The 13,320-nt window shown below is 38.2% G+C and overlaps 1 protein-coding gene across 1 annotated transcript in view; it reads left to right on the forward strand.

The window, feature by feature from the left end:
- Positions 1-13,320, forward strand: part of LOC149288503 (cytosolic carboxypeptidase 6-like) — a 497,550-nt gene that overhangs the window by 335,493 nt on the left and 148,737 nt on the right. The window lies entirely within an intron of this gene.

Below are 13,320 nucleotides of genomic sequence, written 5' to 3' on the forward strand. Positions count from 1 at the left end.
CTACTGCAGGAAGAGCTTGGCTGGCCCTGCACACTGCATAGTTAAAGAGTTCTTCGAAGTCTGCTTAAACATTATATTATTCATTATGCAGGGCCAGCTCAAACCTTCCTGCTTCTTTGGAACTCTCCTACCTAGTGAATAAACCCTGTTATCTGCATGTGTATGGTTGATTATAAAATATATCTACATGAAACACAATGGAATAATCTTTGCAACATATTTAACGAGGACTTCATCTGCCCCATATAACATTTTTGATCAATTAATATTTTACTTTGTATACATACAAAACCATATGATTAATATCTCACGCACTTATTTAACAATTTTTATTCCTGTTTTTATTTTCTGACTTCTTTTCCTTTTTTATTTGTGGCAAGTAACACATTTTATTAGATTTTGTGACGTGCAGGCAGCTTTTCTTGAATTTCAGTATGCAGTTTTATTTGCATATTTGCAATACGTATTTAAAAAAAAACTGCAAAAAAAAAAGTATTCATTTTGTGCAATAGGAGAACATGCGGATAAGCACTGTTCTAACAATTCTTTGTTTACTGTTTTATTGTGACTTGTGCCACTTTGTTTCTATTTTGGAGAAAGTTGTATTTTTTACTGCAAGATGGTTATTATTAAATACTAAAACACAAACTTCATCTTGTTTGTTTTTTTCCTTTACGATTTTGACACCTTCTGACAGCTTGTAGGAGCCGTCAGAGTAGTAGTGTGGTTTCTTAAAAGGGAAACTGTTACTGGATAGGAAGTTAAGATGATTCATGGTATACACATAAGGTGCACTTCCAATATATATAATTCATATATAGACTGGCCCACATGGGCAGCGCAGAACTGAAATGCAAGGTCATTTTCCAAAGAATAAGGAAAATATGCAACGCAAAGCATTTCCGATTCTGAGAATGAATTCAGGTGAAGTTCAGACTTTCCTGGACCTCAGTGAGATGCAGTTAATATGCCTCCAGGCACCATGAGCAAAAAGCTTCATGTCTGGATTTACTGTTTTATTCTTAGGAAAAAACCAATTCTCCAAGCATTCCATACCCAAGCATATAGCTATACTGAATCTAGGACAAGATCAAGGACTGTTTACGGTCTGGGTCTTTACATCAGGAAAAAGGGGGCAGACTAGACAGGACAGATGTTTTTTATCTGTCGTTGAACAAAGGTGACTTGGGCTGAAGTCCACCAAGAAATGGAAAGGAGACATTGAGAATGTAGAGGCAATAAACATCTATGGTAATGCAATAAGCAGTACAATGCAACAACTGTAATGCCATTCCAAGCATCAGTCCTTTAATTACATGGGTAGGAGGAAAACCCTATCACACAAATAAATATATGGCTCAACACCTAGGGAAGAAGAATCAACCATGTTGTTGAAAATAAAAAAAAAACTGTTGTGGCTGTTTAAGTACACACAACATAGGGACATTATGTTTTGATACATCATGGTGGACAATTTAAGGCCATGTACCTTATGTGCTTGATTATAAGACGACCCCCCAAAATTCGAATATTAGTTTAGGAAAAAAGAAAAAGCCTGAATATAAGACTACCCTATAGCAAAAGAGTTTTACTAGTAAATATTAATTCATACTGTATTTTCATATTTAATAAACACTATGGTAAAAATGCATTTCTTGTTTTTATTTACTTTTATTTGCCAACCTGCCCCCAAGGTATGCACATCTGCCCCCAGGCTTGCCCCCCTAAAATGCCAATGCCTCCGTGCTCCAGGCTCCCTGGTGTCTAGTGGGGGAAGCCGGTGGACATGTGTGGTGCGCGTAGACAACCTCTGCTGCTGCCCGGCCCTTCCGCCGGGGCTTCTATGATGGAGCACCAGAAGACCATGTCATGCTGGGGCTCCATCATAGAAGCCCCAGCGGAAGTGTCGGGCAGCAGTGGAGGTTGTGTGCTTCGTGCAGACGTTCACCGGCTGCAAGAGAGGAGGATCCAGGTCCCCTGCAGCACTGCGGGGGATCTAGATCTTAGTCTTATAGTCAGACCTTTGATTATAAGATGAACTTGAATATGACAAGAGATATTTTTCAGAGCATTTGCTCTGAAAAAAAACCTTGTCTTATATTCTAGCAAATACGGTAATTATTGGTATGTAGGCTTGCCACCTATTGTCTGTCTCACCCACTCAAGACAGATCTTCTAATATGTGACAACTAGGGTTTAATGGAACTCAAACATAGTTTTGATTATTTGTAATATATTTTTAATTTAATGATGTGAGCCAAAAATAATCATGAATTTACTTGCTGAGTGGACTCTTCAATCCACATTTTGCCGTTGGCCATAATTCTACTTCTTCAATCCATGGTCCACACTTATAATGACATTGGGAGGTATAATCAAAAGTTGCAAAAAATCTTCAAAGAGCAGTGTTAATTCTAGAATATTGTACACTAAAATATAGGTAGATGGGCTTATATATGAACTGAATCTGAGGAAATAGCGTTCTCTCTGCTATCAAAACAAATAAGAGATTTATTTTCCTGAAAAGATTGTTATGTTTCTGAAAATGTTACAACTGTGATTTACTTTAAACTAGAATTTTGTAGGTAAACATTGTATAATGGAATGATAATCTCTAGCTATTAGAGCAGAGAAAACAGCTTTACTTAGAGCCAAGTTGCTCTCAAAAGACTTTCAGTGAATCTCGGAAACATCTGAGATTTCTGTTCCAAAAAGGGCTCCTACTGATGATTAATATGACAATATTTACTATTTTTTTATTTTTGCAAATCAACCCAATGTATATTCTGCTCCATTTTATGGACATTTTTCGAAAATAGATGACAATTTCTGCTAGTGCACATGTACTTTAGATACTTGTCTCTTTATAACAACATATTTTTTTACCAATATTCCTCTTTGGCCCCTCATTTTTGATCTTTGATCTAAATGTTTGTTTGGCCTCCTCTTCCGCTTTGGATCTTGATTTTTGAGCTAAATGTTTATGATATTTTAGAACCTTCTGAAAAAGTAATTATATGTGATATTCATTACAGGGTATTACATGTCCCTCGAATAATATGTAACCAATATTTTATAATTATATAAAAGAGCTGATGATGTCTGGCCTTGCTAAATTATTACTGGGAAAGTGTTACATAGTAAGCTAAAAATTTGGGTTGGCATACAAAAAGTTCAATGAATCTATGTACTTGACATGTAAGGTCCCACACGAGTAGTATTTCTGTTGTCTGTGCTACTAAGATCTTTTTGCCCCCGTCCAAGATGACTAGTCCAAGACAGATCAGCTTGCCGTACTCAGACATGAATACAGGGAGGAAGTGGCTTTAACTTCGTTGGAAACACCTGGCTATTGACTTTTTCTGTTCCTATCCAATATATTTAATTTCTGATTATTAGCTATTTTGTTGATTTCTTGAAGGCTCAATGGATTTTATTTGACCTTGGCCTCATCCTGTTTGCCAAGCCTTTGACTATTGCTGTGTATGTGTAGTCCAAGTTCCCATCTGAACCTGATGAATGAACCCAAAGCAACAATGCCTATCTTAACCTTGTCTTCTTCATATAAATGGGAACTTAAGAATCCTCCATAACGCTAGTTTCCAAGTCTGGTCGTTAAGTCTTCTGAAGGTTAATGAATTCGGAACATCCTCAAAGATACTCCTGATTGAATTGACACCGGTGGAGCCATCATATTTTGACTGAGCTCCCTTTGCTGACAGAATTTACTGAAAGCTCGAAGAGTCTTGAGGGCCAGAATGGAGACCACTGAGTAAGATTTTTTCCCTTTAGGTTTGGTGTTTTAGAATGTATTAAATTGTTAATTTAAGATATTTTTTCTTAAACATTTCAGGCTTTTATAAACCACAATAAAGCTGGGTTGTTTTAGCCAATTTCCGTTTGCCCTTTTGACCCAGATAGATTTTACCATGTCAAAGATCAGAAACTTTCCCCGAAACTCATTAACAAAGTAAGTGAGAGGGAAATCTCCTTTGTTAGTCTCTTCATACAAAAATAATATTTTGGAAAAAATTAGGTTATAGCTGCTGTTTAATCTATAATTTACACATTATGCATGGTTCTTAACCATCGTATATTTTTTAATGATAAAGTTTTTAATGTCATTGGAGATCTAAGGTATGACATTATTAAGTTTTGAAGGAAAGTTCTTGAGTAATTATTGAAGCAATCACCCAGTGTTGTTTAAGGCCTTTGACATTCATTCTTATTGTGGAGACAGAGGACTCATTAGCTACAAAAATAGCTTTCCTAATGAGTGTTGGGTTTTTTGGCCGCGTGCGTTTAATGAGACAATGGAGACTTAATGGATTTCTCTGAGACGTGATAGCCTATGTCAGCCTTGTGTATTAAACAGCCAGTCCTGACATCACTATCTATTACATGTTCTCAGATTTAAGATTTAAGTTAAGTAATATGTATCAATAGTTTTTAAAACGCAATCTTAAAGGGACAGACCAGCCATCGCATGCACTTTAATGCGTATCATAGCTGCACGGTCCAACTGAGTTTTCTGCAGAATCCCCAACATTCATTTGGACCTTTCCCTACTCACAGCTGTTTAGCATGCAGGAGACATGTTTCAATTAACACATCTCCACGCAAGAGTTATACTTGCTTCCGATCAGCTCTAGCGCTGACTCAGCAAATCAGTGGCAAAAATTCTCAGAACAGAGGAATAGAAAGTAACTGCAGCTGGAAGGCTGCAGCTTCTACCACAGGTAATTATTATTTTTTTCCTTTTGGAGCAACACATATTACGTCCAGAGTACTACAATATGCATTCTTCTTTAGCGAGGTACCTGGGACAGTAAGCTATCCCTTTAACACAAAAAATTTAATTTTACTCTAAATACCCAGCACAGCCGATTAGGTATTATAAGGTTACATTGAGGTTAAAACCAAACCTGTCCACCTTGTAAGCATCATCTGGTTTTTGTGGTCTATTCCGTATCGGGCTTCATTTTTCATTTTTACATAGAACTTCATTTTTAGGTCCTGGACATGCGATGAATCACATACCGCAACATTACGTTAGTGCGGTCCGGGATTAACCTGGTAATTGATGGTGTAGGATAGATGTATAATAACGTTCCTTGACATCTCAAGAACAGAATACAAACTCCTAATAACTTTGGGACATTGTTCTAGATGCATAATCGTTGTTCTGGCCTTGATGCAAAATAACTTCATCCATTTTTATGGTTAGCAGCGATTTAGACAAAATCTCCTTTGTCTCGGTAACTTGTCTTCATATAGACGAGGCCACTTTTTGTTATATAATGGTTGACTTTTTTTTATCCAAAATACTTTAACTTCTTATCCTTAATAATTTAATAAATGTTAATATAATTCATAGACTTTTTTTTTGTGAAAGCTTTGCTTTTATTTTCCCAGAGCTTATTTAATCTAATTTAATGCTGGTTCTTCTTTTCTCTCAAAGCTTATTTAATAGAAAAATGAACCTGTCAATTTCCCAAAACCTATATTTTACAGTTCAGTACACAGTATAATGATGACTACAGATTAAAATACCTAATAAATGGGTTGCAAATCCACCATATCTATATGTCACTGAGAACAGCTGTATTCATTTTTTTTTTGGTATAGAATATGAATAATTATTTCATCCTGTTATATTTTTCCTCCCCTTCCGAGAAGCTGATTGAATTGGGTGGAAAACATGCCATGGACATAATTGGTTGTGTAGGGTTTATGTAATGTACGACTATATTCATATCTGCTTGGGGTTCTTTAGCTCATAAGGACTTCCCCAACATGCCCATGGTCCACACTACCCATAAAAGCAGGAAAGTGGGGCAGTTACCTGGGACAATGCCAAAAAATCCTGGTTGTCTTGCAAAAAATGGACTATTGTAAAGTAACAGGTCCCTTCCATTTTCTCCATGGTCCTTGGAAAGACATCTCTCAGCTGCTTCACCATACCCAGTCTGCTAGAAGACCATGAATTTCCTTTTTTTTTCATTCTTCCACTTGTTTTGTAGACAGTTTAGAATTTTGAAGTTTCCTCCGTAGAATTCTCTACCTCTGTACAAAAAAAGAACATTTAGTTTTTCAACATTTATTAGGCAGGCAGAGACCAAGTTATCAAATGGGAAATTTGGAGTAAAGTCAGAAAGAATAAAAATGGCAACCTTTAGTACGAAATTTAAAATGAGAGAAGAAAGGTCAGAAACGTTGAAGGCATTTCTTTGTCTGGGTATGTAAAGGAACATTTTTGCTGTTTAGAGTTTAGCAAAGGGCAGGAAAAAGATAAAGGTAGCGAGGACTACAGGCGTAAATTGCTACATTGCCTATTATACTTTGCAGTACAAAAAATTTGCCGGAGTTATTGCCAAGTTCAACTTCTGTCCTGCGAAAGGGCATCATCAAATGTAGGAGTGAACAAAGATTATCAAATCTATCTGAGTCATCTTCCCTCGGCTGTGGTAGGCACTATTTACAGATAAATAGCTTCTTTTTTTATAGATGCAAACAAAATACTGGGTGACGAAAATTAAGTGGATTTATAAGAAACAATAATGAAGAAAATTCACACATCTTGGCGAAACTCTTGCTCTATTTCTATTTATCACCCTAATTTACCTAAAATTATTACCCATCCAAAAAATATTTGCATATATTTTAAACAGGGTAACATATGCGTAGATACTAACATAAGTAGTTGGGATTTTTTTTTTTCCAGCTCTACATTGTGGAATTTTATTATTTTGTTTATATTACGGCATTTATCTCCCTGATTGTTACTAGGTGTGGATGTGTTGCCTCCCTGACAATTTTCACAAATAAAAGCTTTAACTTTCGATATGTTAATGCATATCAGAACTAATTCTTACTTGTAGATTATCTTTTATTAGTCCTTCTGATCGTACCTGGGAACTCTCTAAGTTTGACTTGGGTCACCTGGTCAGGTTCTTTTTTACTCTTTTTACTCTTTTTGGCCCTGCTCATAGCCTGGGGCTATGGGTGGATCTGCCCCATCACAAAGCTGCCCCCAGAGGGGAGACAAATTTGGGTAGTTTATCCGGGGAAGCTCCCAGGTATGCTGACCATCTAGACTGCCCAAGCATCAAAACATTTTGGACATCTACAATATAATACACAAGCATTCTCTTAACCCCTTAAGGACCAGGCTGTGTTTTACCTATTGTACCATTGGGACCGAGGCTGTTTTAATACTTTTGCGGTGTTCGTGTTTAGATGTAATTTTCTCTTCACTCATTTAGTGAACCCACACAAATTATATGTTGTTTTTTTCAGGACAAGAAGGGCTTTCTTGAGATACCATTGTTTTAATCATATTATCTAATTTCCCATAAAAAAAATAATAAAATATGATGAAAAATGTAAAAAAAACCCACATTTTCTGACTTTTACCCCAAAAATCTTTTACTCATCCAAAAAAGCTAATGAATGTTTTTATGTTTTTTTGCTTTTTTCTGCACGTTATGGAGCATTAAGTACAGGTAGCGTTTTGCTATTTCAAAACCATTTTTTCCAAATCTGGTAATTCTTCCCCCCATGTGCCATTTCGGGTATCTTTGAAGCCGGCCAATGCAATTTACCCCATCAAATCATATATTTTTGAAAACTAGACACCCCAAGGTATTTCAAATGCTAGTATTTTAACCCTTTCCATGCATGAGATTCTACCACCAGCCTTTGCCACACTTTGTGTTAGTATTTTTTTGGTATTTTTTTTACACAAATTGTACTTTGGGTATACATTTATAGCTCCAGGTATACGTCACTATCAAACAACACCCTAATATGTGTTCAATAACATCTCTCGAGTACAGTGATACCACCCATGCATGGGTTTGACTGCTGTTTGGGGTTAAAAGGCCACATTTGGGAAGTGCGCTTTTTTTCCCCTATTTTGGTCAGTCTGTGCCTATGCCCTATCTTTGAGCCTGGCCACTACAATTTACCTCATAAAACCATATATTTTTGAAAACTAGACACCCCAAGGTACTTAAAATGGTAGTATTTAACCCTTTCCATGCATCAGATTCTACCACCAGCCTTTGCCACACTTTGTGGTAGTATTTTTTTTTATTTTTTTTTCCACACAAATTGTACTTTGGGTATAAATTTATAGCTCCAGGTATACGTCACTATCAAACAACACCCTAATATGTGTTCAGGAACATCTCCCGAGTTCATTCATACCCCACATGTATGGGTTTGTCTGGTGTTTGAGGTTAAAATGCCACATTTTGGAAGTGCGCTTTTTTTTCCCCCCATTTCGGTCAGTCTGTGCCTATGCCCTATCTTTGAGCCCGGCCACTCCAATTTACCCCATCAAACCATTCATTTTTTTAAATTAGACACCCCTTGGGTATTTGAAATGCTTTTATTTAAATTTTTCCACGTCAGGATTTTTGGGAAGATACAGCGCTAAGTTTAGCACTTGCTCATAATAATAAACTTTATTTTTTTATTTTATTTATTTTACTCTTTTTGGACTTTTTTTTTACATTTTGCTGGAACTGGATAGTTCCTCTAAAGCATAATAATTTTTAAATGTTACCATGTTTTTTTTAAGCTTTTTCTTTTTTTCTTTTTTTTTTTAATATTTTACTAATCACATAGTGATTAGAAAGCTGGCCTCCATTGACTTGTATGGTTGAATGCAGTACCTGTATTCAACCAGCAAGTGGAGCCAGAGTTCTCTAGAAGGTCAGGAGACCGTCTAGCGAACTTTTTCAACTTTATTATTTTTTTTCCCGGGCCGCCGCCATCTTGCGGATGGTGAAGACTGCGTGCAGCTGCGGCTGTGACCACTCTCCGGAGCGGTCACAGTCCATCAAGAGGTAAGTGTTTGGTGTCGCTGGATGCCTCCTGATCGAGGCATTCCAGCGACACCATTGAAGTTTAGGAGGTGATCGTTGATCGCCTCCTAAACGCTTTTAAAACGGCTGTTGACGCCCCGGGGAGGGGCCAGACATGGCCCATCATGCCGATCTCGGTGTTGCTGAATGCCTCGACATCGAGGCATTACAGCAACACCGTTAAAGCTTAGAAAGTGATCATTGATCACTTTCTAAGCTTGTTTAAGTCTGATGACGTGTCAGGCACGTCATAGGTCGTTAAGTGACCGTTTTGCATGACGTGCCTGACCCGGCAATGGACGTTAAGGGGTTAAAAAGCAGGTAAATATACTGATGCATAGCTTTCTCCTAAAGGTCCTGTATGGTCCACTTCCACTAAAACACCTTCTTCATTCTCCTACCCCATCATGTTCTACATCTGCCAGTTACTTTCCTCCTCATTCTTCTTCTTTGTTTCATATATAGAGCACGATCACACACCAGATCTGATTGTTTCATGTGTTACATGGTTCCCTTTCCCCATTGTACGATCTTTAATTTTACATGTCGATAAAAGTATAGAGTTGTACCAGGTTAGCCATAGAAAGAGAGAAAGCTAATTTAGTAAAACTTATACCTTTCTTCGCTTACTGAAGAAGAGACGTCAATTAGCCAATAAAGCCAATAGCCAATAAAGTCAATAAAGGTATCATCTTTACCAAATTTGCTTTCTTTAATTTTACAAAAGCCGGTTCACTTAGTCTACTAATGTATTTAATCTGGCTGGTGGACAACGCAAGGATAATGAGAAAAAAGCAATAAGGAAACGATTCGTAAGATCCTTGCCCATCTCCATTCCACCACTACATCTTTAATTAGAAAAGATATAACAGCCACGCAAAAGAAATTGTATTTGCTGATTCTTTCCTTCTTTCCCCTTTTTCTCCTTTTGGAATTGCCACAAGCTAATTGGGTCCATCGTAGACTATTTCTGATCTAATTAGGGTTAATTGGATTTGCCTGTGCCTTGGTGTTTGCAGCATTACCTCTGCTAACCGGGTCTATGGATCAGAAGACCTTTTACACCTCTTAAGCATGTTTATCGTCTCCTGTTAATACCGCTGCCCATGTTACCTTCTTGTCACTTCTGCAATTAGCAAGTACAGCACTTTGCTGAGTTTGTGGAGGGTTCTCTGCTTCCCTCGCTCTGCGGGGGATTTGTTTTAAAGAGCACGGCATTAATGAAACCAGTTACTACTCAAGACCCTTTTCACAGTTTTTTCGAATACATATATTCCCAAAACAATGTTAAAAAAACACTTAGTGGCGAAGCTAATTTAACACATGTATATAACAAATATACATTGTATCATACTGACTCCAGAGACGATAGTCTGAAAAAGTTTGCTTCTGGTAACGTTCTAGTTGAGTAAAGATTATTTTGTTTTGAGTAGAGATTACAATGTATCGTGTGCTATGAGATCAGAGTTTCCAGGTAGCGGGTTAAAAACTTTTATTATAGGACCTTATAGCAAGATGAAAAAAGGTGTGTTATATGACAAGGGTCAGGCTAGCCATGCATAGGGGGGAGCTAGCCGGAGTTACAATTTTAAGGGGTGGGGGCAGAACCCAAATAAGCAGTGGTCAGACACACTGAATTAAATATTAAAACAGTATATTTTTAACGCCCTATGAATTAATTTCAAGTTGTTTTTGTTGTTGTTGTTTTTTTTTTGTTTTTTTTTAACACCACCAAGAACTCCTTTTTTGGGGGTTGGTGGCTTTGTGAAAGGGTTACCCACATTTTGGGGAACTATTTCTTCAGTGGGTGTGAGCAGCAAGTGGGCAATACTAAATGCAGGGTCTCTCGGTCAAACCCAGAGAGTTCCCAACTATGCAGATAATTAGATCTCGTTACTTAAAGCGCAGCTCACTGACACGGGCCTGGTTATCTCGTACACGGGGCTCCAGCAGCAGATCAGGTCCTGCAGTGTGCACGAGTATAATAATGCGAGATGAGGCCGTGTGTATCCAGCCAGTGGCCGCACATACGTCATTTGGTGGCCACTTGGTTTGAAGTTATCCCCAGTCTGGCCCTGCAGGTGTATCTCTAGTGGATATTTACACGTACTTTTGCAAGCAATGTGATCATTGAAAAGCTCACTCTCTGACCTACAGATATATTCAGCTGTATATTTTAGGGCAGCAGGTCCGGGACATCGGGAGCCCCTCTGCCTCAGAACAGGGAGCCAATTGGCCATTAATACTATGCTCATTAACACACAGTCATTGCATTACATTTTTTTATATAGTGCCACCAGATTCTGTAGTGCAGTTACAAAATAATTTTTAATCACATACAATAACAAGCTGGAAAAAGAGGGGAAGTGAAGCAGTAGGAGAGGACTGCTTGCATGAGTTGGACATATTAGAGTGATCTGTAGAGGTGGTTGGCATACCTGGAAACTCTTGCGGGAGCGGGGTCATGACACGTCCCGCTTCCCGCCCCTTTTTTTCTTTTAAATGGGGGTGTTTCCCACTGCCGACAGTGTGCAGTCCTGGCCGCGTGTAACGTTCATCCTTCGCTGTATGGACTTGTTTAAACTTGGTGCTACTCATTTCATGTTTCCAGCCACTAGTGGCCGCCCTTGCCACTCAGAACCACTCAGACTGATTATCAGGTCTAGCTGCAGTTGATTACCTGATCAAGACAGCCTTTATAAACCTGCCCAGCCCTGCAGTATGGGCCTTGAATTTGATGTTATAGGACTGCCTTCCTGCTTTGCTTCCTGCTTCCTGCTTCCTGCTTCCTGCTTCCTGCTTCCTGCTTCCTGCTTTGCTTCCTGCTTTGGTTCCTGTTTTGTGGCCAGCGCCCCACTAAGTGGACTCCCAAGTCGAGTGCCCTACAAGTGGGCAACCTGCTGTGTGCCCTGCAAGAGGGCTTCTAGCCGTGTGCCCCATGCCGAGGGCTTCCTGCCGTGTGTGTCCCATCCAGAGGGCTTTCAGCCAAGAGACTTTCCTTGTTTGTATGTTGTACCATCATCTACAATACAACACTTAATCCTGATCTTCTGTCTGTGGTTTATTTCCTGCGCCTGTCTGTAACAACCCCAGGCCATCATGCATCGTGGGGTACAGACAGAGCCCCTCGTATCCCCTGCACCTGGGCTCCTATCAGACCTGCTCACCCAGTTCGTGACCGCAAGGGAAGACTCCGGAGCCGAGAAGTTCCCAGGTATGGTTGTTGGTCATTGAAATGGTTTGATTAGGATGCCGGCTGAGTGAAGGTTGTACGCTTCTCGAAAAAGAAATGTTTTCAGAGAGCAGTTCACACAGTGCTCCATAGTTTCCTTCTGCCATGCACCATGCTTGCTTAAAAAGTGGAGCGCTGGGATATGACATCATATCTTGACGTCCTGTAGTAAAGATGAAAGCACAGAGGGGCAGCTGTGGCGGTACCCTGGGTTAGACATAGGGCAGCACCGCAGATAAATACTTCACTGGTTACATATTATACAATTATATTATACAATTAGGTTTAATTTATATATTTACTATTTTAGTAGTATAATTTGGAGGTTTTTTTCTGTTTTTTTATGGTGTCCATAAAATATATCATTTCATTTCAGTTTTTAATTTTCTCTATATTTAATCAAAACTAACCTTACACAAAAATTTCCAATAGTTTAAAAGCAGAAAAGTAGCTAAAAATTTGTTAAAAAAGTAACAAAAGCCATCTCTGAAGTCATTTTTAAATGAATTTCTTTTTGTTACTGAAGATTGTTTGTCATGGAAACTACTGTTATTTTTGTTTATTTTGTGTTTGGGCAAAATAAAATAATGAAAGCTACAATTTGTCGATGCACTAAAAAAACATAGAATAATTTAAAGGCATGATCTCATTTTCTGATTATTTCAATGTGTCCATGTCATATATGTTGTTTTGGGGACTATGTTTATTAAAAATGTCATTTACTCCAAGAGAAGCAATAAAGATACAGGCAGTATTCACAGCGGTAGAGAGAAATTGTCTATTACTGCTTGCAGCCAAATAAATGCTGATTTTCCAGATTGGCACTAGGATATTTAAATAAATTGCTCTGCCTTCCAGCGGAAAAAAGGAAAATGTGTGCTAAATATTCTACATCTAAAAAGGATGTAAAAGAATTTGCGTTACTTATGTCATTTCATGGCTGATGAAGACAAGCAAAATTAGAAAGGATTGTAATGACTGTGCCGAGCAGTCAAGAAATGTTTAAAGTAATAGTTTAATACAAGGAGAGCTATTGACGATTACTCAAAGGCATCGTATGAAGCTGAGCGTTCAGTGCCGGCTATAGCTTTATACAGTAAGAGAATTTATTCAGGTTTGACTCAGAAGCTCTGGCTATTATAACTCAAATTATAACTCAATATTAGGGCTTCGAGCCAGTCTCTGGGTATGGGGTGCACTGTTATAGCTATACCA

The sequence above is a fragment of the Sceloporus occidentalis genome, unplaced genomic scaffold, assembly GCF_023333645.1.
Source record: "Sceloporus occidentalis isolate IW3139 unplaced genomic scaffold, rSceOcc1.0.p SCAF_51, whole genome shotgun sequence".
In the NCBI taxonomy this organism is placed as follows: Eukaryota; Metazoa; Chordata; class Lepidosauria; order Squamata; family Phrynosomatidae; genus Sceloporus; species Sceloporus occidentalis.